The sequence below is a fragment of the Apodemus sylvaticus genome, chromosome 8 (genome assembly GCF_947179515.1).
Source record: "Apodemus sylvaticus chromosome 8, mApoSyl1.1, whole genome shotgun sequence".
NCBI lineage: Eukaryota > Metazoa > Chordata > Mammalia > Rodentia > Muridae > Apodemus > Apodemus sylvaticus.
In genome coordinates, this window is record NC_067479.1 from 114,090,073 (window position 1) to 114,116,791 (window position 26,719).

Below are 26,719 nucleotides of genomic sequence, written 5' to 3' on the forward strand. Positions count from 1 at the left end.
GGCAGGCTGAAGAAGCAGGTAAGAGCAACCCACTGAGCAGCGTTCCTACATACTTCTATCGCCTCCCTACCTACCTTGAACTTGTTTCTTTCTCTGAGGATGGATAATAGCATGTAAGCTAAAACAAACCCTTTCCTGGTTATGGTTTAATCTGAAGAACAAAAATCAAGTCAGCCCCTTTTACTATTTCCATAGCCTACATATATACAGCACACATGAATACACACACACACACACACACATACACACACACACACCACACACACACACACACACACAATTCCTATATGAGAAAAGTGATATTTATTTATCTATAGCCGATTTCACTTAACATAATGATCATAGTTTCATCCTTCTCTGAGGCTGAATAAAATTGCTGTTCTGTCAACAGATAAATGGGCCCCTCCTGTAGGATCACGGTCATGCTATGGTCCACAAAGAGCTCATCGTATGCTCCCCACTCCAGTTTAAGCCCAGGTCTCGTCAGGGCCTAGTGACCCTTCTCTAACCTCTCAGTTACTTCTCTCATGTCATACTGACTGAACACTGCCTTCAAGCCACGCACTTTTGTGGCTGTTGAAGAACAGAGCAGATATAGCATGTCACGTGACCCTCAGAGTTCAGTGATCAGCTGGATGATGATGTCACGTGACCCTCAGAGCCCAGTGATCAGCTGGATGATGAGAGGGATGCACGGGGTGTGAGACATTATCTTAGACATGTGTCTATTTTTAAACCAACATTGAAATAGAAAGCACCAATATAAGAACTACTAAGTAAGGCAGAAAATACTGCTGAATGTGAAAGGCAGGGGGTTATAGTCTCCAGGCATGGCTTTCAGAAACATCTATATTAGCTGCTATCCTAGGCCACAAAAGGATGGAATAGTATGGCATACTTGGGGCCAAGAGAGGAGAACGGTCTGAGCAGAAGCCACACCAGAGGTATAGGGAAGCACAAGGAAAGCATCATGACGTAAAGGCTTCATGCTGACCATGGCCATCACAAGCATAGGCATGCTATCATATCCACGCTTGTGGCATCACAGATAGCTGAGTTACCTAACTCTAAACAAGAAGGTGATTGACTTAAAGTGGCATCTTCAGAAAGTGGATCTGGTGGTAATGGGAGGGGTGAGGCAAGAGGAGGGACCACGAAGGAGGAGTTTTGAATGCTGGCATGAATGATGAAGGGCCCGACTGACTGAGGAAGCTAGTTTTCCCATGTGACAGAAAAGCATGTCCACCAGGGTCTCCTGTCATAAATCTGAAACTCTGGAGCTTGCATCTATTTTTATTTTGAGAAACATAACAAGAAGGGTCCGGTAAAAATAGGCACTCAGTTGGCATCTAGGAATGTTCTCTTCCGTTCATTCATGTGGCTTTGCTTGTTAAAAGATTCTGCGTTAAAGTCTCCCCAAGAAACAGTACACAGAAAAGATCAGGAGGGGCAAGGCACTGCTGTCAGCATCAGAACGCAAATGTTGGCTTCTCCATGAGAACAAGGGAAGCTTCCCAAGCCTCCACACGATGGAAAGGATTGCTCAGGCCATTCTAAGATTCTGAGAGATGATTTTTCCCTCTGCAACTGCCCAGCATTGCATCATATTGTACAGAACAAAGGCACTGCCCTGGACAACCTGAACCCCGGCCTCTCCTTCTGGTTGTTCTTCATGATTATATAAGTGGCTCCCATCAGAAACATTCCTGAAAACTGTGTGCTAATCCGTCCTTTGGGAGAAGGATATTTTCTGGCTGTCCTCTATCTGTGATGCTAATAGTCTTCTTCTCAAGAAACAGTGCTTTCTCTCAAAGCATCTCCATTTTTATCCATAAGATGCTTTAATGGAGCAATGCATGCTCTTGGAATCTGAGACAGTCAGTTATTCATTATCTCTGTCCTAGATTGGTCTACCCAAAGGCATAGATCACAGGACAAACTTGGTGTTGCACATTAAGACAAATTAAAACTGAAAAATGAATGCCTCAGTTATAATATTATGACTAAAAGTATTTGTGATCTATGCACTTTCTCAGTGGGTAAGAGCATTCCCTGGAGGGTGCCTTCTGGGGCAGTCTCAGAGACACCCCATATCCTTGTCCACGTCTGCAGGATTCCGGTTCTCTCAACAAGGAAGAGCAGAAAAATGGCTAGAAGCAGAGTCTTAGTCTCAGGGAAAGGGGAGAACACAGTTTTAAAACTCAAAATAATTTTCCCAGATTCAAAGCCTGATTCCATTTTCCTAAGCTGGGTATGGTTGTTTCCTCTGAAATGAGAGAACCTCTTTACAATCCTTATGAAAATGGGGAAAGATGGGGTGGGTAGACAATATTTGCACCTTATCTACAAGGTGTCAGGGAACAAGGGCTTCCTAACACCTGACATCAAGCTCTCTGCCTAATTCAGTTTCCACCAGGATAGTTTCACACATCTAAAAATCCACCTCTTTCGAAACATCATGAATAATGAATTGAGATTTCTGAAACCCCCTATCTCTTCCTCCACAATTTAAATCAAGCCTCTTTCAGAGCCAACACACTCTCCATATTGATTGAAGGATGAAAAGGTTATAAATAGGAAAGGTTGAAAGCTTCCCACAAAGGTAAGCAGATGAAGAAAATTACATAGGCCATGCGCGAGTTAGATGTGTTCACCATCAAGTGCCATTCATCACAGCATCATTGTCTTGCAGAGGTACAATAAACCAAAGACTCCAAGATGCCACCATGCAAGCCTCTATGCTTCTAAATTCTGCGACATGATGTTATTTTCCTGAAGCCAGTCTTGCTGCACTTAAGCGGCACCTCATCACCTAACTCTGAACAGAGGCTCTACATAGCTGTGGACACTGTTTAAATGCTGCGTATTCCACAGGACTATTCCAAGGAAAAGGTTATTTACAGCAATGTGGCAGGGGTTAAGAGAGTGCAGTGTTCATATTTAAAATGTGCAAAGTGCTCACAGAAACCTTGTGCTATTTGATCCCAACAGTGTTCATGTGGGCTGTCCTATTCCTAACAGAATCTGAGTAAGTTCTTTCTTGAGTGTTTATAATATGCAGCATTTATTATATGTGTTTAGTATAGTGGGGTGTGGGTGGCACAAGGCCTTTCCTCTGCTGGGACTGAGGGTAGACACAAAAAAGACAACGAGCACCAAACACAGATAATCAGAGAGGCTACGAAGAAAATCCACAAGGCAGAAGTGCTAATACTTAAGAACTGTGGGATGGTGCTGTTGTTGTAGTGACTTCTGAGCTAAAACTGAGGCCATTAAAGAACAAGGCTGGGGTGGTCCATCAGAGACAGGGGCATGGCGAATAAGGAGGAAGCATGAACTTAGGAGCTGTACATCAGAGAGGCAGTACAGGCTAGAGAGCTAGCCCACTTCAGGGGAGGAGAGGGCAGAAGGGGCAATTGAGGACAAAAAACCAGGATGGAGGAGAAGGGTGTCAACACATATGTGTGAAAGGGCTGCTGTGGGTCTGGCCTTCAGCCAGGTGCATGGCCTGATGGTCCTATGATACTGCATACAACTTCTAAGCCCTGCCATCTGGAGCCCGCACTGTTCACCCAGCTAGACACAGGGGACATGGAACAAGAGGGACACTGTGAATCGTACAGTCTGTCTCCTTCCCAAACTCCACACAAGGGGCAAGCAGTTTGCCAGGGTTTCAAAGCTGGGATTTTTTTCACCACAAAGAGGCATTGCTTCTCTTCTTTATCCTTGGTGGCCTCCTGGCTGGATCCCGATCACGGGCTCCACACTCTGAGGGAAACACGAACACTGCAGATAGAATATAATTACTGGAACAAACTGGAAAGGTGACCGAAGAAAAGATAAGACCCATCTAATGCCTCTAGGAAAGGGAAGGAGTCCAAATGGATTTGACGGGCATCACAAGGAGGATGAAATGTCAGTTTTCCCCCACCCTGCTTGGACACAAACTGAAATTGCTTTAGAAACCTGTCACATTGAATTAGCAAAAGCAGAAAGCAATTCAGAGGCATGCCAGGGTGGCAGTGCCGAGGACTGCAGTGGTGGCCTGAAGCTTCTTCCAGGGGCTCTAACTCATTCTTCTACTTGTCAGTATGAGATGGGATTCCTGGTGGGTCAGGGATCAGCATCTGTGGAGACATGCAGGCCTGTACTGCAAGTGCTAAGGAGCAAGGACAACACGTGCTTCTGTCCGAGGAAAAGGGAACAAGTGTGTAGTTTTCAGTTTGGTCCAACCTGTGGTCATGTGACACATGCCCAAAACACAGACTATGCCGATCCAGCATTACAGGATCATGTAGATGAGGGGAGGTTTGGCTCTAGGGTGAACTCAGGAAAAAGGCATGAAAGCAAGAGGGTCTCAAGACAGCGACTGGGATTTCCTCAGAAGATGGGCTTGCTCTGATCTTTACTCAGTTTTGTTTTCTTTAAAATGCTTAGAAGTGTTTGACGTCTCTCATCTACTTACTGATGTGTCCGGCTACTTTCTCTCGCTCAAACTAAAAAATGCAGATTACTACAGGTTGAATATGAACTGCCTTACCCCAGCGCTGAGAACAGGACTTGTGCACAGTGACCATTCTAAAGATTCATGGAAGGAATACCAAATTCACAAACCCAAGAAGACAACAGCAAAGTCTGAGTTGTGATGTTGGCATCCTGTGATTAGTGGTAACAAGCAATGCCTTCACCCACTGAAACTGAAACAGTCAAAACTGTCCTCAGCTACAAGACCAGAGTCCACCTTGGCAGCCAATGACTCCTTGGTAGTGAGATCTTGTCTGTAGAGTAGCTAGCTCAAAGCCTTGGCAGGCCTCAGAATGGTAGAGACACGCTCTTCTGGAGCTCATTTTATTTTATGCATCTCAGCACCTGCTCCTTGCTCTATACTGTTTTTAGACTTTTGGATTTATGTCTAAGACATTCCAAACTCAAAATGATCTGATAGTTTTCACTTCTTTTTGAAATGTCTTAAGTCTAAGTCTAAAGAATGCAATAATGGAAAAAGAATGCTCCAAATTGGCTCTTTATATCCTATCACATTCTGTCTTCTAAGTGTATGTATGTATATATTTATATATGTATGTATATATGTTTATATATATGAGTCTAGATATATGCTTAAACGTGCAAGTCTGTATGCATTTTGTGTAGACTATAAATGCATATATGTTGCTACAGTGTGTGCATATATGTCTATGACTGTATCTATGCCTATATAGAAATGTATCTGTGGATCATGTGCACATTATTTACACATGGACATATAGATGGGCAAAATATGTGTGAGAATTAATGAGGCTATACATACTTTGACAGCACTACTGGAATTTTAGATGGGTTCATGGGTATACTTTGTACTTGTAGCATGAAGCACGGAAGCTGAGAATATGATCTACAGTGATATTATTACATGAGGGAAGACTGACGTTTATAACTATCCTGTTTTCCAGTAAACGATTCAATCCTCAAATCTCCTTAAGACTTCTAAAATGGGCCCCATGGCTCTTTATCTGCAGGTGCACCATGAAGGATCACACGCTGACTCTGTGCCTATGTCTCTTCTGTCTCCTTTCATTTGAATTGGTCCAGCCCTATTTTTTCATGTAGTTTGTGACACTGACATCTCTGTAAAATCCAGTGCCTATTGCTTTATATAACTCCTTTTCATTTTAATTTGCCTGCTTGTTTCCTCTAATTATACCCAGGTTAAAATCTAATATTCTAAGTACCCAAAACAATTCATCAAAAGTAAGTGTGAAGTAAGTCAGGCTCCCAAAAGGACATTTTAGAATAAGTTATCAAACCAATGAGGATTACAGATGCTTGACAGGTGTCAGATGTCACCTGGGAAAGTGGTCTCTTCTGAACTCGCTGAACAAAAGCCTCATCCACATGGTTAAGTCAGTGCTTCCCACACATCAGTTACTCTACACAAGCACTCCACACAAGTACTTTACTGTGTCACATTCCACCTGTATTATTGCTAATAAGCTCTCTTTCTAAAATTCCGCTCTCTTACATTATTAGCCGAGAAAATAAGGTTAACATAAATTATTTTTCAGTGCTTGCTGTGTTTTTCTTATGACCATGAAAGTACTTATAAATATGCACAAAAGCTTACCCATCAATCCCTTCAAACAGTGGTATGCAAGGGGACACTGAATGGAAGATGGTTATATTTCTTAGGTGAGGTGTATGAACAGGTGTGAATCTTAGCAGGCAAAATGGCCATCCATAAAGTATGAACACTGGAGCTAGAGAGATGACGCAGTGAGTGAAAGGTCCCTGCTGGCAGGCCCAAGGATATCACCCATGTCAGGTGGCGTATAACTGCCTATAAGTCCAGCTCCTATCCTATGTCTCTGGCTTCTGCAGATACATGCACATTTGTGTATGTTGCCTTACGCAGATACATAAGATAAATAAATCTTTAAAAACATGGTGATCTCAGAAGCATACGTGTCTCCAGTCATCCTTTGATACCCGAGGCCGGAGTAAAATGTACACAGCCATGCCCAGATCCTCCACACAGTATTTTTTTTTTGAAAAATATAATTCTTTTCACATGATTTTAATAAATATTTTATATTATTAACTTAAATTAATAAACATTTCTTAGTATTAATTATTATTATGATTACCATGGTTAACCACATAAATCAAGACTCTTTTGGGACCTCTACTCTGTAAAAATTGAATATCTGGGTTTCTGATTTAAAAAACTAAGAGAATCCCCACTTACACAAGTGTAAGAATAATTTTTAAAGAGAACACTTAATGTATCAAGTTACTCCTCTATTATAAACCATCCGCATGCTTAAGGCAGTGGACACAGTATTTGGCAAGGCCCTGAGTAATGTGCATTACTGAGAACAACACCTAGCTTACCACTTTATTTCTTCTCTCCTCGATATTTTTCATGCTCTTTTCTGCTCAGCTCCAGGAGAACAGCTGGGCTCTGCATTGTACGGACACAGCTCCATGGATGGGTGGCTCTATATGGTGGCCTGGATAGATGGACCAAAGACAGTGTACTCATCTGAGTACGTGATGAGTGGTTCTGTGTGGATCTACCCATGAAAGGCGGCTCTTCATTGACTGAGGCACATGGAACGGTGACTCTTCTGTTGACCTTACCACATGGACCATGAGTTCTAGGTAAGATAAGCCTGCTGAGTCTTGGAAGTGTTTCACTAGGAAGGCAGTCTCTGTGGAGCACATACTGCCAATCCTTCATAGCTGTTTTTTTCAGTGAGCACAGAAGTGGTCCCACGACTCTCCAGATCCTCCTAAGCCTGTATCCTCAGTGCCTGAGTCAGTGCACACAACTCCAAGGCTAAGATCTTGCGTTTCCTTTTGCCCTCTTGGCAGCTAAAAAGCAGGACTTAGTTTTCATTCTCAGCTTCCCAACAGCCTTGGCTTCTCCTTCTGAATCTTCTGACTTATTCTCTGAACTGAGCTAGTCTAGAAAAAAATTTAGGCTTATCACTCATCATAGGCTACGTTGCTCATGGGCCTCTTGATGTACAATTATGGTTGCAGATCTTGTCCTTAATCCCCAAGCTATCCCCTTCTAGGCCTTTGCACTCTGTTTATCTCCCACACTTGTGAAGTATTTGACTCAACAATTATTACATTATTCCCTATCATTCACAAGGCTCTGTTCCCCTGCTCAGACCTTAATTTGTCTCAAGTCTTCAGTGTTCTTTCTCAGATCTATGTTTGGCAGAACACCAAATGTATCTTTTCTGAACCACCTCAGAGCCCTTTCAGCCATTTGTGCTTTTTTACTCAGCTTCCAACCCAACTGAATATGACTCATATCTTCTTCTTATTCCCAAGACATACAGCATAGTCACGTGGTTCTTCATCTACAATGATCTTAGTCTTCGTTTTCCACAGACCTCTGTTTTGTGTGCATGAAAACCTCTCATAAGCCCTATATGTTGGTACTCCAGTACCACAGATGTATGACCTGAACACAGAGGAAGTATAGTAAACACCATATTGTGGGTACTTCAGGATGAAGCACATTCCAGGAATGGAGAGAGAAGATGAAAACTAGGAATGGTGAATTCAGGTCAGATATGGTACACATATGTAATTCCAGCTCTGTCATTTTTCCAAAAGTTGACGCAAAAGGATGTTTAATGGAGGCTAGCCCATGTGAAGTATAGAGCCCCTCCCCGGAACAACATCAACACAACAAAACCCATCATTCCAAGTTGAAAATTTACGCAAAGTGATCAACTTTGAGGTGGTTAAGTATAAGAAATACTGAGGGAGTTTGCTCAAGAAAAGGCACTTGCAACATTCATACTTAGTTGGATAGGGGCAAATCATGAACAAGGTCTTCAGAACACTTCTTAAGAGACACTGCCATAGAACTGCAAGGGCGGTAGTGCTTAAAGACAGAGTTCTTAAATGAAAATCTTCTAGGTCACTTTAAGGGAGAGTGTGGACTGGAGAGAGAACATAAAAACTTGAGCTTTTATTTCTAGCACACATCTTCAGAATCAATGGTGTCTGGAGTATAAGCACTTTAGGGCAATGCACAGAAGGAAAATGATTATTTTTTCTTCATAACAGGAGAAAAAGCATGCTTTTTCTTCCTGGATCTATCTCTATCTAAACTTGTTCCTGAATTTTCTGCCCATGCAGCAGAGAGCACTAGGTACCCAGGATACAAATAATGAATAGTCATGAGGAAATGTCCTTCAGGGGCCATATAAAAGAGAGATGATGGAAGGTTTAGGGAAAAGACTTGGCTTACAAGAAGATAAAAAAGAAATTCAAAGTGTGGATAAGACCCAGGGAAGCTGTGCCCTGATTCGGAAGCACTAGCATTCCCATTGTGCCTGTGGGCCTTCCCCAATAGCTCCCACATAGGACATAGAGCTCTGCTGTCTGCTGGCTGTGCTGGACTACTGAGCACTTACAATGTGGCTAGTGTAAATGGAGAAAAATGCTTAATTTTATATAACTGCGATTAAATTAAATTAAAAATAGTTTTTCACCATTGGAATATGTTTAATTATGTAGGAGACAATATGACCCATACATTTTATGAAGTATAAAAAGAAGCCAAATATTTCTAATAAAAATTTAGAACACTCAGTATTATATAAAGGCAAAAATGTAGACTACCTCTTAGAGATTTAATGTGAATAAAACTCAATAAAGTTTAATTTGTTTATTTGTTGATTTATTTTAATATATTGAGATAAATATATTATTGAAATTAATTACATATTTTTCTTACTGGCTTAGTGTGCTGTACCGCTTAGTTTTTGTCAACTTTACACAAGATAGAGACAAAGGGACTCTCAACTCAGAAGATGGTCTTCAGATGCCTATATGTAAGTTTGCTGAGCATTTTCTTAAATAATGATTGATGTAGGAGGCTGAAGGACATTGTAAGTAGAACAACTCTAAGCAGGTTGTACTGAGTTATACACAAAAGCAGGCTGAGCAGTCCATGAGGCTGGAACCAGAAAGCAACACTCCACCTTAGCCTGCTCAGTTTCTGAGTCTTGGCTTCAGCCTCCAGCTGCTCCCTTATCTTCCCCTCTTGATGGACTGTGATCAGGACCTGTATGTTGAAATAAACCCTTTCTTTCCCAAGTGGCTAATGGGTTAAAGGGTTTATCAGAGTCAAAGAAATCCTAAGTAAGAAAATGTTGAATTATGCAAATGGATAGTGATAATAAACTTCTGTTAAATAATTCAACACTATCCAAGACCACATGGAATGTGAATATTGAAGGCTGGGCATGATGTCACATAGTTATAAACCTAGCTCTTAGGAGGCTGAGATGGGACGCTCATGAGTTCAAAGCCAGCTTGGGTTACACAGAAAGACCTTGTCTTGTAAATCAAAAACATACAAATGTAGGAGTATTCAATGTTATTATTATTTTGAAGAAATAGTAGTCCATCATGCCAGAGGGCAATGAGTATCCTTCTCTATAGTAGTCACTCTGGAGTCAGCTGACTCCAAAGATACCATCTTCTGCAAAAGAAAACCTAGATGAACTTTGTCCACCTGACCCTACTTATTACAGAGAACCTGAATCCGCGTATGAGTCATTTGGAAAAGAATCTGAGAGCTTCATTTCCCACTCTAATACACTAGTCACTTCCATAGTCAACATACTTATCACAAATAGTATTGGCACCACCTTTATTCCATAGAAACTGAAGAATAGATATTGGTGGGTAGGTGCTTCTCAGCACAACAATGGCCTCACATGTGCAAAGTCATGAGGCTTCCCAATACTAGGAAAAAGAAGCAGAAAGCAGTGGTAAGGATATTTAAAACATTCCACTATTGTTAAAGATAAACTAAGATTGTTCTGAATAAATAAAAAGGTCCCCTATAGGACCAGTTATGAGCTAACATTTTTAGGCTGAATTATGGTGTGTAAATTTTAAAAAAGTAACAAGCATAGATGCTTTTATTGAATCTGTGTACAGGTCTTACCTATATGGAGTCAGTGCTGGTTGACAATAATCTCAAATATTTGCTAATTTTTTCCCCATTGACCTCTAACTGGAATTGGACATTTTCTTCTACACACAGACATGTTATGTAGAGGTTCAAGCAGATTTCCCAAGAGGAAGAACTATGGCTGGGATCCCTACACTAGATAATCTATGTAAACATCTGCAGTCTATACAGTCAATCCTCCACCTGACCCTAGTCTCAGTCACGCCAAAGCTTTCTATTCCACTTAAACTGGTGGAATGAATTTATCTTGACTATCTGTACAGAGGAAAAAGAAGGAAGGAACTGAACTTTTAAAAGAAAGTCTCATTAGAAGATAATCTGGTGCTGATGTGGACTGGGAGATGTTAGAGAGTGGGAAGCTAACACCAATTTCCTACTAGCTCAATAAATCAGGAAGGTTTATCCAACAAATAAGTGACTCTTCTACCTTCAACAAGAAAAATGAATTCATCTTCCCTGTTGTACCTAAAATGACTTCCCTCAGCTACTGAATGCACCTCTGCAGTGCCCTCCTGGCAGACAGCAAAGTGAAGCTTGAACGGTTCAAGATACAGAAGTGGATACTGGAGACCTGCACAGTAGAACACTATTGTCCACTAGATAGAAACAGCCCTGACTAAAACCAGCACTGCTGACTTTAGAATTATTTTCTTATTTAAGAACCAAGACAGATAGAGAAGGAGAGAAAGAGGAAGAAGATAGATTCTGCCTACTATTTAATATTGTCTGTATGTTTCTCTATTCCACAACTGGAATGCTGTTACCTAAGCATGTCAGACTCCTCTAACCACACACCCACACATGCAGAACTCAGTTGCACCCAAAGTGATTAAAGAGGAAGCAGCCCTTGAGGAAACCACATCTTTGCTGTCAAGTAGCAAACTCTGTGGAATGAATTCCCTATAGTTTCTGAGTCATTTCTTATAGCAAGAGATAATTCTACATCTACGATTTTCTCAGAAAATCCTACTTGCTGTTGCAGCCCAATCACTGTACCTGAGACAGGGCCTGCTGATACCAGGGTTCTAAGTCTTTGTGAAAGGAAGGATCAGATATTTTTATTTCTGTAAGCTCAAGAAGACCAGGATTTGACAACCCATCATCCAAACTTGAAAGCTCTGTTTTTGAGAAAAGTCAGTTCCAGGAGACCTTGATGAAATCGCTAATGCTTTAGAGACAGTTCCTCACTGCATGCTGCATAAATAAATAGGAGACTATCATTATGTCTCCATGGGGTGACCAGTAAGAAAAGCAAAGCTCATTAACATCTTGGGGCATGGTGTGTGTGTGTGTGTGTGCTCATTCCTAAGAAAATCCAATTTATCTTTATTTTAAATTACCTTTGCAGAAATTCTTTAACAGTGCTTGAATTGACATCAAATTATCCAAGTAGGATATGTGTTATTCTCTTCACCAAAGATCACACATTCAATTAGTACATAGCTATTGAAGATCTACCATAGGTCGGACTATATGTGGCTTATCCTAGATAAAGAAACAGGTACCTTCTTACTCATCTACAGGCAGATGAGTTCCAAAGTTAGCCTGCAGTGACTTCCTTGCAGGGAGATATTGAGCAGTATGGCTTCAACAATAGGATTTTTCTCTTATCTTTCTGAAGAAAGTGCAGCAGGCACGGAATAGTCCATGGGCTTTGATTGGATGTCAGTGGATGTTTTCTTCTTGTGTCTTCACATGGTTTTCCTTGCATGTGAGAGAGGAAGCAACCTTTTGGCATCTCTTCTGCTGTGGAAGCAATCCCATTTCAAGAGTCACCTTCATGGCCTCCTGTGATCCTAGACGTGTCTCAAAGGCTCCAAATATCACCACACCAGAGATTTGAATTATTCTGAATATTTAATGCAGAATTTGCTATTCCATCTCTGTGTCTAACACATTCAGTATTGCCAGTACTATGGAGGCTATATGTCATGCATGATATATATCTACTCAGAAAAAGGATGTGTGGGCTCCCTTGAGGATCAGGACTTTACAATGGCCATAGGGACATTAAGGAAGACCTACAAAGACAAAGGATACTCCAGTCCTTAGGATCCAGATAGCTTAAGATTTGTGTGTCTAGAGTTCAGGCTCAGGTGAGCCCTGGAAGCAATGGGATTAAAACATTCAACAATGGAGCTCTTGTTGGTCAGCTATCCCTGTTTCAAGGCTTGCCTGATTCTTTGAAACTGCCTGTGACTAAGCTGAATTGGGCAACACATAAACACATAAATAAATAAGGATAAGAGCATGGCTGATGGTATAATAAACCTGGATTTCTCGCAAAGCCACAATAGTGGATTTCTTCTAACTTAGTGATGTGGCCTGGGTCAAGTGATGATGGGTGGGGTGTAGGCATCTGTCTCCTGACAATGTCAAAGCCAGTATCCACTGAGCTTAGCACCTCAACCAGGAATGACTAGGCTCTTGCAGGCTTTGATCATCTCCTTGAAATCTTGCATCATTAAAACTAGACTGGAATGGAAAGAGATCAAGATGGAGGAATGACAAAGCCAAATTCAGACTGACATCACCTGGACTGATACTTGGTGCAAATGAGTCCTGAACAGAAAGGAGCTCCTCCTTCACCTCCTGGTTGTATCTCTAGCACAAAGACTTCCAACATGCAAAGTCAGATTCTGTGGAGTGTTATACCCAGAAGGAAGCAGGAAACACAACTATGGATCTCTTCACTGTTGGAATTTAGGAGGTATGTGCAAGCATTTAGAAATCCTGGAATGACTGAGCCCTTTTGAGTATATTCTGGGTCTGCAGCTGTCACAGCACACAGGGACCTGTGGATTATACCAACACTCGTCTGATTTGCATAGGCTTAACTTTCATCATCCAGAGACTTCTCATAGGGCAAGAAATATGGTAAACATTTGGCAGAAAAACAATGCTCAGAGCTTACAGGCTGCACCGGTGCTTACAAATACTGACAGAATCACATTCAAAAGGAGGAATCTCAGTTGCATATCTTAGCACCTTTAAACAGGTTTAGAACTTAGCTTCCCCTCTGGGGGTGGGGGGAGGGGGCTGAATACAGCCTGAATGTGTTTTTTCTCTTGCATTTTTATTGTTTGCAGTAACAAAAGGTCTCAAGCCATCCTTAAGCTCAAGATCCTCCTAGCTCAGCTTCCCAATGCTGAAAATCACATACTGCCATGCAGGCTTTCATGTCCACTTTAGCTGATTGAATCCAACTACTGCACTGAAGAGCTCACACACAGCCTTGGTTTCTGATTGTGCTTGGAAAAGTTGAAGCCCTGCCCTGGCTGGGTGCAGTCAACAGGCAGCAGTTTCCTTACTGGAGCCTCAAAGCCCCAAGCAGACTGAATCTTCCTCCTCTAGAACCACAAGATCTACAAAATCCTCATAGGCATTCATCTGCTCCCCACTATGCCTCTACTAAGGTGTTACCTCATCTGTCTTTCCTGCTGGATGGGCTCCTATGGTCATCTTTTGAAGTCAGTCTAACTGCCTCGGGTTCTAGGACGTCAATTTTGATAACCTTGAAAGAAATAACAAGCTTTGTTCAGAGCTCTGGAACATTTTCTTGTGCTTGTTTCATCAGCTTATCTGTTTTTATTTCATGCTTACAGGTGTGCTGTGCTGTGTGTGTGTGTGTGTGTGTGGACATGCAGTACCCATGGGGTTCTGAAGAGGGTAATGGATCCTCTAGAACTGAACATATGGATAGTTCTGAGCTACAATGTGAGTGCTAAGAACTGAACCCAGGTCACGTGCAACAAGTGCCCTTAATCACCTTGGAGAAGCCACCTCTTCAGCCCCATTAATCTCTTTTCACAGGTAATGTTCAGTGCTGAGCATACAATCAGCTATCAATACCACGCTTTGATTGATGTCAATAACAGTGTCTGAAGTGTTATTGGCAAGTGCTAGACACTGTAGAAAACATATTATATACATAATTCTCTCAAGCTTCTTAACTGTCTATTTTTCTATCCATCTCACATAGAGAAAACTGAAGAAGGAATATGTCCAAGCCACTCAATTGGCTGTTAAGTGTCAGAAGAGGTACTTGGTCTGGTTAGCTCTAGATTGATGGACATACATATAGCCCCAGGTTGAGACAACAGGAGGATGAGAGGGAGGGATGTAAAGATCAGCAAACCTTTGAGATTGAGATGGTCAAAGTGGAGCAGGGCTGTGGTGTTTTCAGGGAAATTTCATAACTAGATTCCTGGGCAAGTGACTCCTTGGTAGTCTAAATACTCACCCCATTGACTTTAAAATACAGCACAGAACTGGGGAGAAGAATGGGAACAACTGTCAGTACAGATAAGGCCTGGGCCTCAGGGGCTTACAGCATGCCAAGGACCATCTTAGCTAAAGCAACAGGGAACAGCCAATGAAGGACTGAGGGGCCATCCTAGAGATGAAATCCTCCTGTGTACAACATCTAATCTAATGGTTTTTGTAGAGAGTGAAAGAGGTAGCCACAAGATGTGTTCTCACACAATCCAATTTCAGGAAACCCTTGTCTCTGCTACGTCTTGCCTGCACAGACAGTCTACGAGGAATGGTGACCTGTTACACCCTTCCTCATCACCATGCCCTCCCCCATCCTGCTCCTTTGCCACCCAGCTCTTGTACCTCTGCAGCTTCTACTCCCTTCTGCTAATTCCAGGCTTGCAAAAATGTTCCAGGTTTATTGGCTATCAAGATTCTAGGATATTTGCCTACAATGATTGGATTTGTGCCTTAGCAAATATGTGAGTGTGAAGCAACTCACATAGGAAGTTAGTATATGGGTTATTGTAGAGATTTGGCCTTCTGCTATGTATTGCAATGTTAAGTACTAGCCCTCAAGGTCTGGTTGCCTACAGGGACAAGGAAATCCTCACATGCAACAAGTGATGCTATGTCATCTTGCTCCTTAATTTAAAACTATTGGTAAAATAAAGATGTCTATAGCCTATAGCTGGGCAGAAGAGAGGTAGCCAAAATGTTGGTTCCTGGGATTGGGGTCTGAGACAGGACCATAAGAAGAGAGGAGAGAGAGCGAGAGAGAGAGAGAGAAAGAGAGAGAGAGAGAGAGAGAGAGAGAGAGAGAGAGAGAGAGAGAGAGAGAACAGGGAGATGAAGAGAAAGAAGACAACAAGACACCATGAGGTAGGTGAATTATGAGAACATGGCCAAGAGGGTTGGCCAGTCAGAGTAAGAGTGGCCTAAGCAGAACATGACAAGTTATATCTCATGGTTGTTGGTAGGGATATAGACAAAATAGCATAGAGGGTAGATATCAGCCCAGCTCAAATGCTGATTAAGGCTGATTGTAAATATAAAGGCGTTGTGCCTTTTATGTGGGAACCAAACAACCAAATGTAGGGAAGAGAGCCCTGATTGAGATGAAATATTTATATTATAATAGATTATAAATACTAATATTCACCCATATCCATTACAGTCCATGCTGTTGAGGTCTTTTTAGGATGTGAGCCCCCAGTGTCCTCTCACTAAGCAATTCATACAGCTAGCCTAATGCCAGCACACAATCAGGAAAAATGAACCTATATACCCATGAAGACTTTTGTTTTCTGAGATATGGCCACTGCTCTCTAAGCCAAATGTTTCCTCAAATTACTTGGTTTTTTACTAAACAGGTTCTGTTTCACCAGCCAAAACAAACAAAACTGTGCATCTCAGTAGTGCCACATTCAGTCATTTTCACCAGTGCACAATAATGAGAGTCATCTGCTTAAGAAACACAATGAGTATTTTGTTCCCTTTTCTAAGAAGGACCGAAACACCTACATTTTGGTCTTCCTTCTTCTTGAGCTTCATGTGGTCTATGAATCGTATCTTGGGTATTTGGAGCTTGTGGGCTAATATCCACTTATCAGATGGTGTGTGAGTGCTTTAGTCCTTCTTAGAAAAGGGGAACAAAATACTCATGGGAGCAAATATGGGGACAAAGTGCAGAGCAGAGACTGAAGGAAAGGCCATCCAGAGACTGTCCCACCTGGGGATTCATCCCAGATACACTCACCAAACTCCGACACCATTGTGAATGCTAAGAAAGACTTGCTGAAAGGAGCCTGATATAGCTATCTCCTGAGAGGTCCTGCTAGAACCTTACAAATACCGACTCAGATGCGTGCAGCCAACCATTACACTGAGTGTGGAGTCCCCAATGGAGGAGTTAGAGAACGGACCTAAGGAACTGAAGGGGTTTGCAACCCCACAGAAAGAACAACAATATCAACCAACCAGACCCCCCAGAGCTCCCAGGGACTAAACCACCAACCAAGGCAGAACTTGGCTCCAGCTGCATATATAGCAGAGAATGGCCTTGTCAGGCATCAATGGAAGGAGAGGTCCCTGGTCCTATTAAGGTTTGATAGATGCCCCAGTGTAGGAGAATTGAGGGCTGGGAGGCAGGAGTGGGTGGGTGGGTGGAGGAACACCCTCCTAGAAAGATGGGGACAGGGAATGGGATGGGAGTTTCCAGGAGAAGGGGAAACCAGGTAAAGGGATAGTACTTAAAATGTAAATAGAAAGAAAGAAAGGAAGGAAGGTAGGAAGGAAGGAAGGAAGGAAGGAAGGAAGGATGGAAGAAAGAAAGAAAGAAAGAAAGAAAGAAAGAAAGAAAGAAAGAAAGAAAGGAAGGAAGGAAGGAAGGAAGGAAGAAAGAAAGAAAGAAAGAAAGAAAGAAAGAAAGAAAGAAAGAAAGAAAGAAAGAAAGAAAGAAAGAAAGAAAGAAAGAAAGAAAGAAAAAGAAAGACACCATGACTGCAGTCTACTGTCTATTCCTTAGCTTGAGAATTCTTTAGAGCCTGGACTTTTTCCATGGGCCTCTAAGCGCATGCCTACATTCTGGACGTTTCCTGATAGAAGGTGCTTAAGGAATGGAAGTAAGCTTTTCAGAACCCCTGACAGTTTTCCTGCAAGAGAAACATGCTGGAAAGGAAGTTAACTCTGCTGAGAGGCAGTGTAGTCTCACTTAAAGTCATACTGGCCAGGGCCATGGGCATTCTATCCAAAAGGGCTAATGCTGTGAGCCAAAGTGCAACCCGGGTGCATCCCAGCATGACCACAGGTGACGTGGGGGTAGCTGCTTCCAGAAGATCTTCTATTCTAGTCCTTAGTACAGTATCCCATAGCCTGGCAATGGCTCTAATATGGGACATTCTTTTAGATAACAGTCTTCTTCATTTTCCAACATTCTTAATGCCTATGGATAAGAAAGAAAAATCATTCGCTTGGTGTGGAGAAGTGAAAATTGGCCTAAGGAGCACAGTTTGCTAGCTAAAGCAGCTATGAGGCCTCTGTATCACAACTCACCAAAGTTCACCTCAACTTATACCTGATGGCTTAGAGAAACAAGCACAGTCCTCATTTTCCAAGGATTCCCCACAAACACAGTGGTTACCCTACTCCAACTTTCTTAGGTGGCCATAGACTTGCAAGACATCGACCAACAAAATCCCTGTGGCCAGTCCATGAATTTTAATACACAGAAGTCACAATTCTTGTTGTTAACTTTCCATCATAATGTAACATTCCATTCTCATGCCAATGTAGAGTGCCCATGGGAACTGGCAGAGCTCCGTTCTGTCCCCAGCACAGGTAAGACATGTTCAGATTGCAGTACGATTATCCCAAAGCAGCACCTATACTCACTGCTACCTGGAAATAGCAGCACCAAGTCTAACCACTGAGGCTGCGTTAATGTATAGATTCTATAGGAACCAGAGATGAGAGCAAAAGCATCTGGAAGAGAATATGATATATAATCTTACAGATATGTAATACATTGAAACATATTATTCCCGGGCCCTACAGCTTCTTCTGGTTGCCAAAGGCACTGTGGCACAATTAGCAGTAAGAGGCCAGGACTAGAGACAGGAGAGGGGGCAGTAATGAGTTTTTCAGCATGTGAGAAAGAGACATGGTGCTCTGTGTGGATGAAGACACTTAGGAGCCCCATAGCTCTACTTTCTGTAATGTCCAACACTTCAGGACACAAACATCACACTCCTTTTGTCTCCTTGCTTTTCCTTTTGTCTTTGGATTTGGGAATGATACTAGATGTCACCCTCTTGTTGTAAGACTCCTTTCTTTTGCCTGATTTCAGTTGCCTGTGTTCTCTCTTTCAATTTCTCTCCAACATACCTTCTTTACTGACCTTGCCTCTACCTGGCCTTCCTTCAACTGATGGCCACTTACCCTCTTTAGGGTGTGCAGTAGAAGCCTCCATTACTTCATTTAGGAACAATATTCATTCTACTGACTGCTGATGGGAGGTGTTTCTATGGCACACTTGGGAGAACGGATAGGCCATGCAAATAAATGTCTGGATACCACTCTTCACAGGAAGATGAAAGCCTCACAATGATAGGTTTAACTTGTGAGATGAGTGAAAGCCACCCTGCTGGTTAATCCCCAGCAATGGCCTGATGTAGTGCATCCCAGAGGCCTGACCAGGACCTTCTTCCTGCCCGAATTCCCAGCCAAACACATTGCTTAGTCACTGTGGGCAGGGAATCCTGGGAGCAGGCCCAGATGAAGCCTGGTCCTCTAAGTCAGAAATGTGGTTAGAATCCTGACTGAGAGCCAGGGAGAAGCCTTTAGCTTAAAAAAACACATAGTGCACTGTCCGGCTGCCCTGTCCTTGTCACCAGACATGTCTTGTGAAAGTTTCTCCCGGTAACATAGTGTTAAGAATACCTATCCGGTCAGTAACCCAAGGAAGAAAGGGCAGGAAAGAGGGGGCTGAGGGGGAAAGTGAGGGAGAGAATGAGGGAGAGAATAAGTAGAAAGGAAAGTAAAACACAATGCTGGCCTATATTTGGACACACAATGCACTATCAAGTTTGCTTCATTTTATTGGAAATTGTTTCAGAGACATTTTAATAATATTTGTTCCCTTTTTTCTTAATAAAAGGCACAAAAACATGTTTTAAAAATGAGTGTAGTGATATTTGCAGGAGGAAAGTATCAATAGTTTAAAAGTTTAGCTTGGAATTAAATGATACATGCTGTAACCTTTACTAATGTGCTTATCCCTCTAAAAAGAAAGTATATTCTTATAATGCCAGTTCTGTTTCCAGGCCTTATCATTTGTTCATGACGAATTGTAAGGGTGTTTCTATTAATTTACCACTTTGGGGAAATACCACTGATCAAAAGAAGACTCCAGACTTCACTCTCACAGAAAATGACTGTGTTACTTGGCTCAAGAAAAGACCTCAGATTTCACTGTCACAGGAAATGGCCTTGTCACATGCTGAACTGAGATGCATCAATAGCTAGGATTTTGTAAAGAGTACTCAAAAGTTCATGGCCATCTCCAATCTAAAAGCCTGATCCATCCTGCATTATCAAAAAAAGTGTTTAGAGCCACAATATACACATAAAATCGGGTGTTAATGTTTAGTCACATAGAGAATTCAAATGAGGACATGTTTTAAGATAGAACACAATGGTTTAAGGCAGAATTTATGAGGAGAGAGCTTCGTTGGTTCTTTGATATTTTCATATTGTTTGGTTTATTCGTTTCACTAATGAATTCTCTCATCTGTTTCTCTTTCTTTCTTTCTTTCTCCCTTCCTTCCTTCCTTCTATTCTTCCTTTTTTTTTTAGACAAGGTTTCTCTTTGTAGCTCTGACTGTCCTGGAGCTTCCTTCATAGACCTGGCTGGCCTTGAACTCAGAGATTCACCTGCCTTTGCCTCCAGTGTACCACCACCACCACACTTTAGCATCTGCTTTGACTTCTCTTGCTCCATCTTAGTTGGGTGCTCTGGAATTTAATTAAAATATCAACCTAAAGTGAAAATAATGTGTTATCAAACTGTGTAGAACATAAATATATACTGTCAAGGTAGTCTAAAAGAAATCTTCATTTTTCCTTGTGATTACTCTCATAGGTGCTTAGTTTTTCTCTTGTCTACATTTATAAACTTATGTTTGTAGGATTTAAAGGTGCTTGGAGAATTGTAACAGCATCCTGTGTCCACTTAATAGGATACTACATAGGTGCCCATTGAGTAAGGAGATTGGATATGGACGACAGGGTGAGAGAGAGCAGATACCTCCCACCTGCTGTGAAAAGCCTGAAATCTAAGATGAGACTGTCCACCCAGATTCTGTGGCTCAGCACAGAGAACATTTTTCGTCACATTGTCACATTGTCACAGTGGAGTTCAAGGGCACATCTTATTCTAGTCTTTACCTGCTGTGTCTTAACAAAACCAGCGTTCCCACCTTGATCCAGTCCCATTTTGGAGACACACTCATTGCTTATGGTCCTCCATGAAGAATGTGGCAGGTGTATGAATTTTCCTACTTACATAAAATTATGATTCACTCTGATGAACTCTCTAAAATGTGAGTGCAACCCTTGAGGACCTTGGGACCCTGTGATTTTCCAAGCAGACACAGGCCAAGCAGGTGACCGTGGATGGATAGAAAGGCTGAGCAGGAGCAGTCCCTGACATAGCCTTGCCTCTGCAGTTGCTGTCAGCAGGAGCTGCTCCCGCAGGCCTTACCTTCTTCCTCTCCACCAGTGACTACCCAGAAACTCTGTGCTGGTATGAAACCAAATTGGAGTTGACATACGAGTCACAAGGTGTCCAAGTTCACTTGTAATCACTGCCACCCTGGTGGAGAGGAGTAAGTCTTTTCCCACTCTACAGTTGGCTTTTTTTTCTTACTTTGTCTTCAAGAGGATGTCAACCTTAGAGCAAATGACCTCAGAGCAAAGAGATAAACTATCCTCAACACCCAGAAGCCCACTCCACAAAACTTCTTAGAGGGCCACAGAGTAGTTGGCTTTTTTTTCTTACTTTGTCTTCAAGAGAATGTCAACCTTAGAGCAAATGACCTCAGAGCAAAGAGATAAACTATCCTCAACACCCAGAAGCCCACTCCACAAAACTTCTTACAGGGCCACAGAGTCTCTAGTGACTGGGAAGTGCTCTCTGTGGAAGGAGTGGAGAAGTATTTGATCCCTAGGCGCATCACCAACCGTGGAATTACATCAGCGCTGAGGTCCAATGCAGTGGACATCAAGGAGAAGCTCAGCAATGCATTTGGCTGAGTAAATAAGGTCTTCCTCTTGTATTCTGTATTCTGCATTTTATCAACTTCTGCAAATGATTGTGAGCAGAATAAAACAAAACTATTCAAACTTGATAAGAGTTTTCAGAATGGCTGGTAATCCATTCAATCTTATTTAGAATCATTAAAGGTTTGCATGGTTAGTTAATTTTTGTTGCTTTGAAGGCTTATAAATAGTCTACTGCATTTGGGTTCCCGAAGAGCCAGGTTTGTGGTGACTTGTTCATTTTCTGTTACTTACTTAATCAAGTAATGCTGATTAAAGGGATTTTTATGGAAAAGTAAGAAAAACTACCTTTTTTTTAAATATAAGGAAGTCATTTTCCTTCAGTATTTTTAAGATGCTAAATAATATCAGAAATAAGCATGTATTTGTGCATAATCAAATTTCCATGGACCCAGACATCCAAGGCGATGGTTCCCACATTGCTTATCTGCTACCTCACTGCTGGGCAGTACTCTGTGCCAAAGGGCCTCCCAGGAGAGGCAGCAGGCTCTGCCTTTACAGCCAGTGCTATGTTCCCACCCATCCTCCAGGACACTCTTCTGTGTAGCACTTTTATACCCCAAAGTGCCTTTTGTGCACAAAGCAGATCACACATAGATTTCCAGGTCTGTTTCTCCCCAAATTAAAAAACAATTTCCTAACAGGTTGAAAGGAAATGCTCAACAACAGCAGTGGCTTTATTAAACACGGTTCAGGTGCACACCAAGAGACTGCACTCTGGAGACACACAGCATCAGTCCCCGTACCCTAGATTCTACTGGCATGTGCCCCTGGGCTTAGACTGAAGCTGAAGGGGCCTCGTTCATCACCTCTCCCCCGTGGACAGCATTTACTACAAAATCTGCTTATGAATTTGGGACACCTAGCTTGCCCACAGGGGGAACCAGCCCTACTATGTACTGGCTAGGTGAAAAAGACCAAACTGTTTTTCCGTGATATTTTTGTTCCCACTTACACAATCATATAAGATCACTTCACCTAGCGTTCACAGCTATTGTGTAAATTAAAAGTAACACAAGCACATACAATACCCATAATAGCATCTGGCCCTGCATGCAGAACCAACCTGACCAATGTTATGAGGCACTGCTATCACTCCAGTCTCAACCACTGGCCCAAGCCATTCAGAGAGGTTTTGAAGCCTTCTCTCAAATTCCCACGAGATTCCACCCTATTTCCTCAAAAAGCGGGAGAGCACAAATCCAGGTGAGAAGCTGCCAGAAACTTGTCAGAGCCGTTGAAGTCTGGGGTCCTACCTCAGACATCCAGGTATATCAGAAGAAGCTGCTGTGTGCTGTCACCAGTGAGGTATGGCTGGGGAAGGCGTGGTCACCTTTTGTGCCCCAGAAATGCATCAGAAGCTTGTGTGGAGGGAATCCCCATTCTTGGTCGTAGGGCTGTACAGCTTTCTGTTTTGAAGCAGGAGCTAGCTGCCCCAGGTATCCCTGGGTACGGGAGTGACCATGATAGAATTTCTCCAAGGGCCTAGATAGTCCACCTCTCTTCTAGAAGGCTCTGGCCAAATAGCCAAATCAAGTGACTCCAATTCTGCTTTTCCCCAGACAGAGCAGAATAGGGAGGCAATCACAGGGCAGCCTAGGGAAGGTTGTTCTGTTAAAAGCCAGAACATGAGAAGTTCATGCGAGGAGAACCTGAGAGCTGTCCACAGCCCTACACCAGCACAGCCTCCAAACGCTCCCCCACTGCACTAGGTAGGGACTAGAGACAGGCAGGACTCTCCATCAAGAGTGTCCCTGGAGACAGGTGAAGAGGGCTACTGGCCTCCTCCCCCACACATGGTGATGTGTTCCCCACCAGGGAAAAGGGGAGGAGTTTAGAGATAAAAAGAAAAGAGAGGACACCCTTTCTTTACAATGAGCACACTACGCCCTTTCCCACAAGTGGTCTTGAAGGCCAGATGGCCAAGGTGCAAAGGTGGATCTCCGCAACCTCCAAACCATCAGAAACAACCAGGATGATATATCTGGGGGGTTGGAAAGTGGATAGACCCACCTCTGATTCCAGATACCAGGTCGCGAAGCTAGGTCTTCCCTCACTGGAGAAGCTGTGCACACCCCCTTCTTCTGTGTCTCTCCACACATCCTCCAGCTTTAAGCTAAGAATCTTTCCTAAGCCAGCTAAGGGCTCCCCCACTCCCTTCTTTGCTCCGCCCAGGTGCAAACCTTGAAGCATCCAGGGGAAGGAGTCTCCCAGAGCAGCCTCCGCCTTAGAGTCTTCTCTGGATTGTTAGGACCCCAGCCTACTTGCTGACTTCTGGGGACTCCCCTTAGTTTCCCACACATATACCCCTAGGGATTAGGCCAAGAGTCTCCTTCCCATTCAGGAATGTGGAGACATCCTTGATGCCCTAGTACTGTCAGAGAAGGTGGGCGTCGATCTACCGACCCGGTGGTGGAAATGAAGGGGTGTAGAAGCAAGCGGTTGCTGGAGAGAAGAGGGGCTGTGATCCTCTTGGAGCCAGGGACAACGTCCTGGGTCCATGATCTGAACCTTCAGTCACCGCCCAAGATGCCAACGCATTCAGAATATAGCCGAGAGGTTTGTTTGTTCCTGGGGAGGGAGCTCTTTCTAACCTAGGCAGAAGCACCAGCCTTCGGAAATACCCTGAAATACCCGGGTCAGGAATTCCAGGGCTGCTTCCCACCTGCGGTCCTCCCAGGTACCTAGACCCTCTCCCTGTATTTACACACCCAGGCCGGCGCTCCCCACCCCCAACGGACTTCAATCTCTTTTTCCAAATCCTCTTCAGTGGCCACGCTGAGGTGCCCCTTTGCCTACATTAGCAGAGCCTTTCCGCTCCCCTCACCCTTGGGCAGATCTCATCCTCCGCTGCCTCCCGCATCCTCAAGAGGGATCCTTTCCTCCCAGAACCACTTACTTCACCTACCCAGACCAGCACTTGCATTTTCCATGGCACATAACCATAACCGAAAGCCACTCCGAGGATTTTCATTATCGACTTGGGGGTGGCAGGATCGAGCGGTCTGACTCGCACCGCTCCGGATGAAGACCCTGGGTGGCATTAAGTCCCACCTCTCCTGGTTAGCCCTCTCTGCCCCTACCCAGCTGCGACAGGCAAGAGAAGCACTACTAGATCCCAAGCCCTTGCCTCTGGATCTGGAGCTGCAGGGAGCAAAAAGTCGAACTGCAAGAATACAGTGAGAGAAATGGGCAGATGCGTTAAGGCTAGGGGAGCTGGGGGAAGGGCGCACGCGAGAACTGAACAGACCCCGTACCAGGTGAGAACCACACCGGGAGGGTCACAAAAGTTTGCAGACTGCTGCAAGGCACCTGGTTGCACAAGAGCGAAAAGGGTCGACTTCCCATCTCCAGGCAGGGTCTCTCCAAAGATCTGTGTCAAAGGGACCTGGAGGTTTGGATCCACACGGCTCAGGACTGCGGTGACCCTTCTCTGCTTCCCAGAGAGATGGCCTAAGCACCCTGACTGGGAGCTGATCCCGCGCTCTGCGTAAAGCAACAGGCGGCTGCACCTTACCTTGCGCCAGTCCTGGGTTGGGATGGCTGCTCCATCCTCGTGGCGCAGGGAGGAGGCGTTCGGTGCGTAAGCCTAGGGGTGTGCGCGCTGCTAGGGCTGCAGCGGCCGCCAGCTCCAGCCCACTGCAAACTGGGCTACCCACCCCGACCCGGCCCGCCGGCCGGGCTCCGCTCCCGGAGCGACCGCCGCGGCGGCGTGGATGCGCTGTGGCCCGGGCGCAGGACGCAGGCGGTGCGTGGCGCGACTGGCGTCTTTGCGCGCCGCCACCGAGCGAGGGTGCGGCCCCGGGCTGCCGAGTGGGGCACGACTTGGCTTTCGCTGCTGCGGCGGCCGCTGCGGACCCTGTGCGGGGCGCCGGAGCCTCGCTGGAGGAGGAGACAAAGATGCGAGGGAGGCAGAAAGCCACTCGCCAACGTGCAGGCGGCTCAGTCACTAGAGGGGACTCGCCTCCAAACCTGGACTAGGAATGGAGGAGGGGCGAGGCTTCTGGGACTAGACGAGCTAGAGCGAGTGAACGTGACTGGCAGAGCTGGCTATCACCTAGCTGGCACTGCTCTGCCTTGTAGCTAGAGATCCTGAATGAGGAGGGGAGGGGCTTCATTCAGCCTTTGCTGAAGCAGCAGAGCTGAGGTAGGAACCTTAGTTAGCCTCCTCTGCTCTTGCATCGCCTTGCCCAGTTCCAGGACATGTTGCTATGGCCCCATTCTTTCTTCCGTTTCCTGACTACTGAGACCAGAGGGAACTGTTTAGCCCAGGTCCATTGCTGTCAACAGGGAAAAAAAACAAACATTTAAAAATACCTCAACAAATGGCTTATAGTGTGCCAAATACTATTTTAAAGGGTGAAACAGGAGTCAGGGCTCCATACCCCAACCCAAGGCTCCGTTTTCAGATTTTAAGAGATGTCTGCCCTGTATGCTTAACATTTATGCACTAATTCTTGGTCGCAAACTTCTTCCACTTCTCCAGGATTCCGTTTGTCCCAAGGAAGGCTTTGAATGTGCAGTAGAAATGTGGGTGCAGTAGAAAGGTGTGTGTGTGTGTATGTGTGTGTGTGAGTGTGTGTGAGTGTGTGTGCGCGTGCGCGTGCGCTAAAGAGAGACAGAATTACTGGTTTTAGTAATATTTTTATTTCATGACATTAATTATAAGATCAGCACCAGAAACCTTTTTAGGACTGAGCAACTTGTCTTTCCAGACTCCCAAACACTAGTCTTTCCAAATTTCTTTCTCGACTCCACTCCAGGCTGGATTCGTTTTTCTCTCAGTCTATATGCTATTGCCAACTTTTCATCTGTCTCTAGGACTGACATAATCATAGATTTTACCATTTCACTCGTCTCGTCTGTGAGACCCCACCAAGCATTCAACAGAGTTGTATCTACTGAGTCCATTGGATACAAGGAATGCTTATCTATTCGAAGATCAATGCCCTGTAATTAGTGAATTCCAGCGTGCCTGGACTAGGGGATTCTTGGAATGGAACGCCACGATTATGGAGGAATGGAACGCCACACAGTGATTTTCACAGGCCCTTCTGCTGACAGTACATAACTACTGCCTTTCTCTCTGTTCCTAGCTCATTTGCTCCCAGT

General features: G+C 43.8%; 1 protein-coding gene across 1 annotated transcript in view; it reads right to left on the bottom strand.

Annotated features, from left to right (window-relative positions):
- Window positions 1-25,649, bottom strand: part of Lrrc3b (leucine rich repeat containing 3B) — a 90,337-nt gene extending 64,688 nt beyond the window's left edge. Inside the window, exon 1 of the mRNA XM_052190709.1 lies at window positions 25,125-25,649. The gene's annotated coding sequence lies outside the window, so the exon portion shown is untranslated. The remainder of the gene's footprint in view (window positions 1-25,124) is intronic.
- Window positions 25,650-26,719: the final 1,070 nt, after the last annotated feature.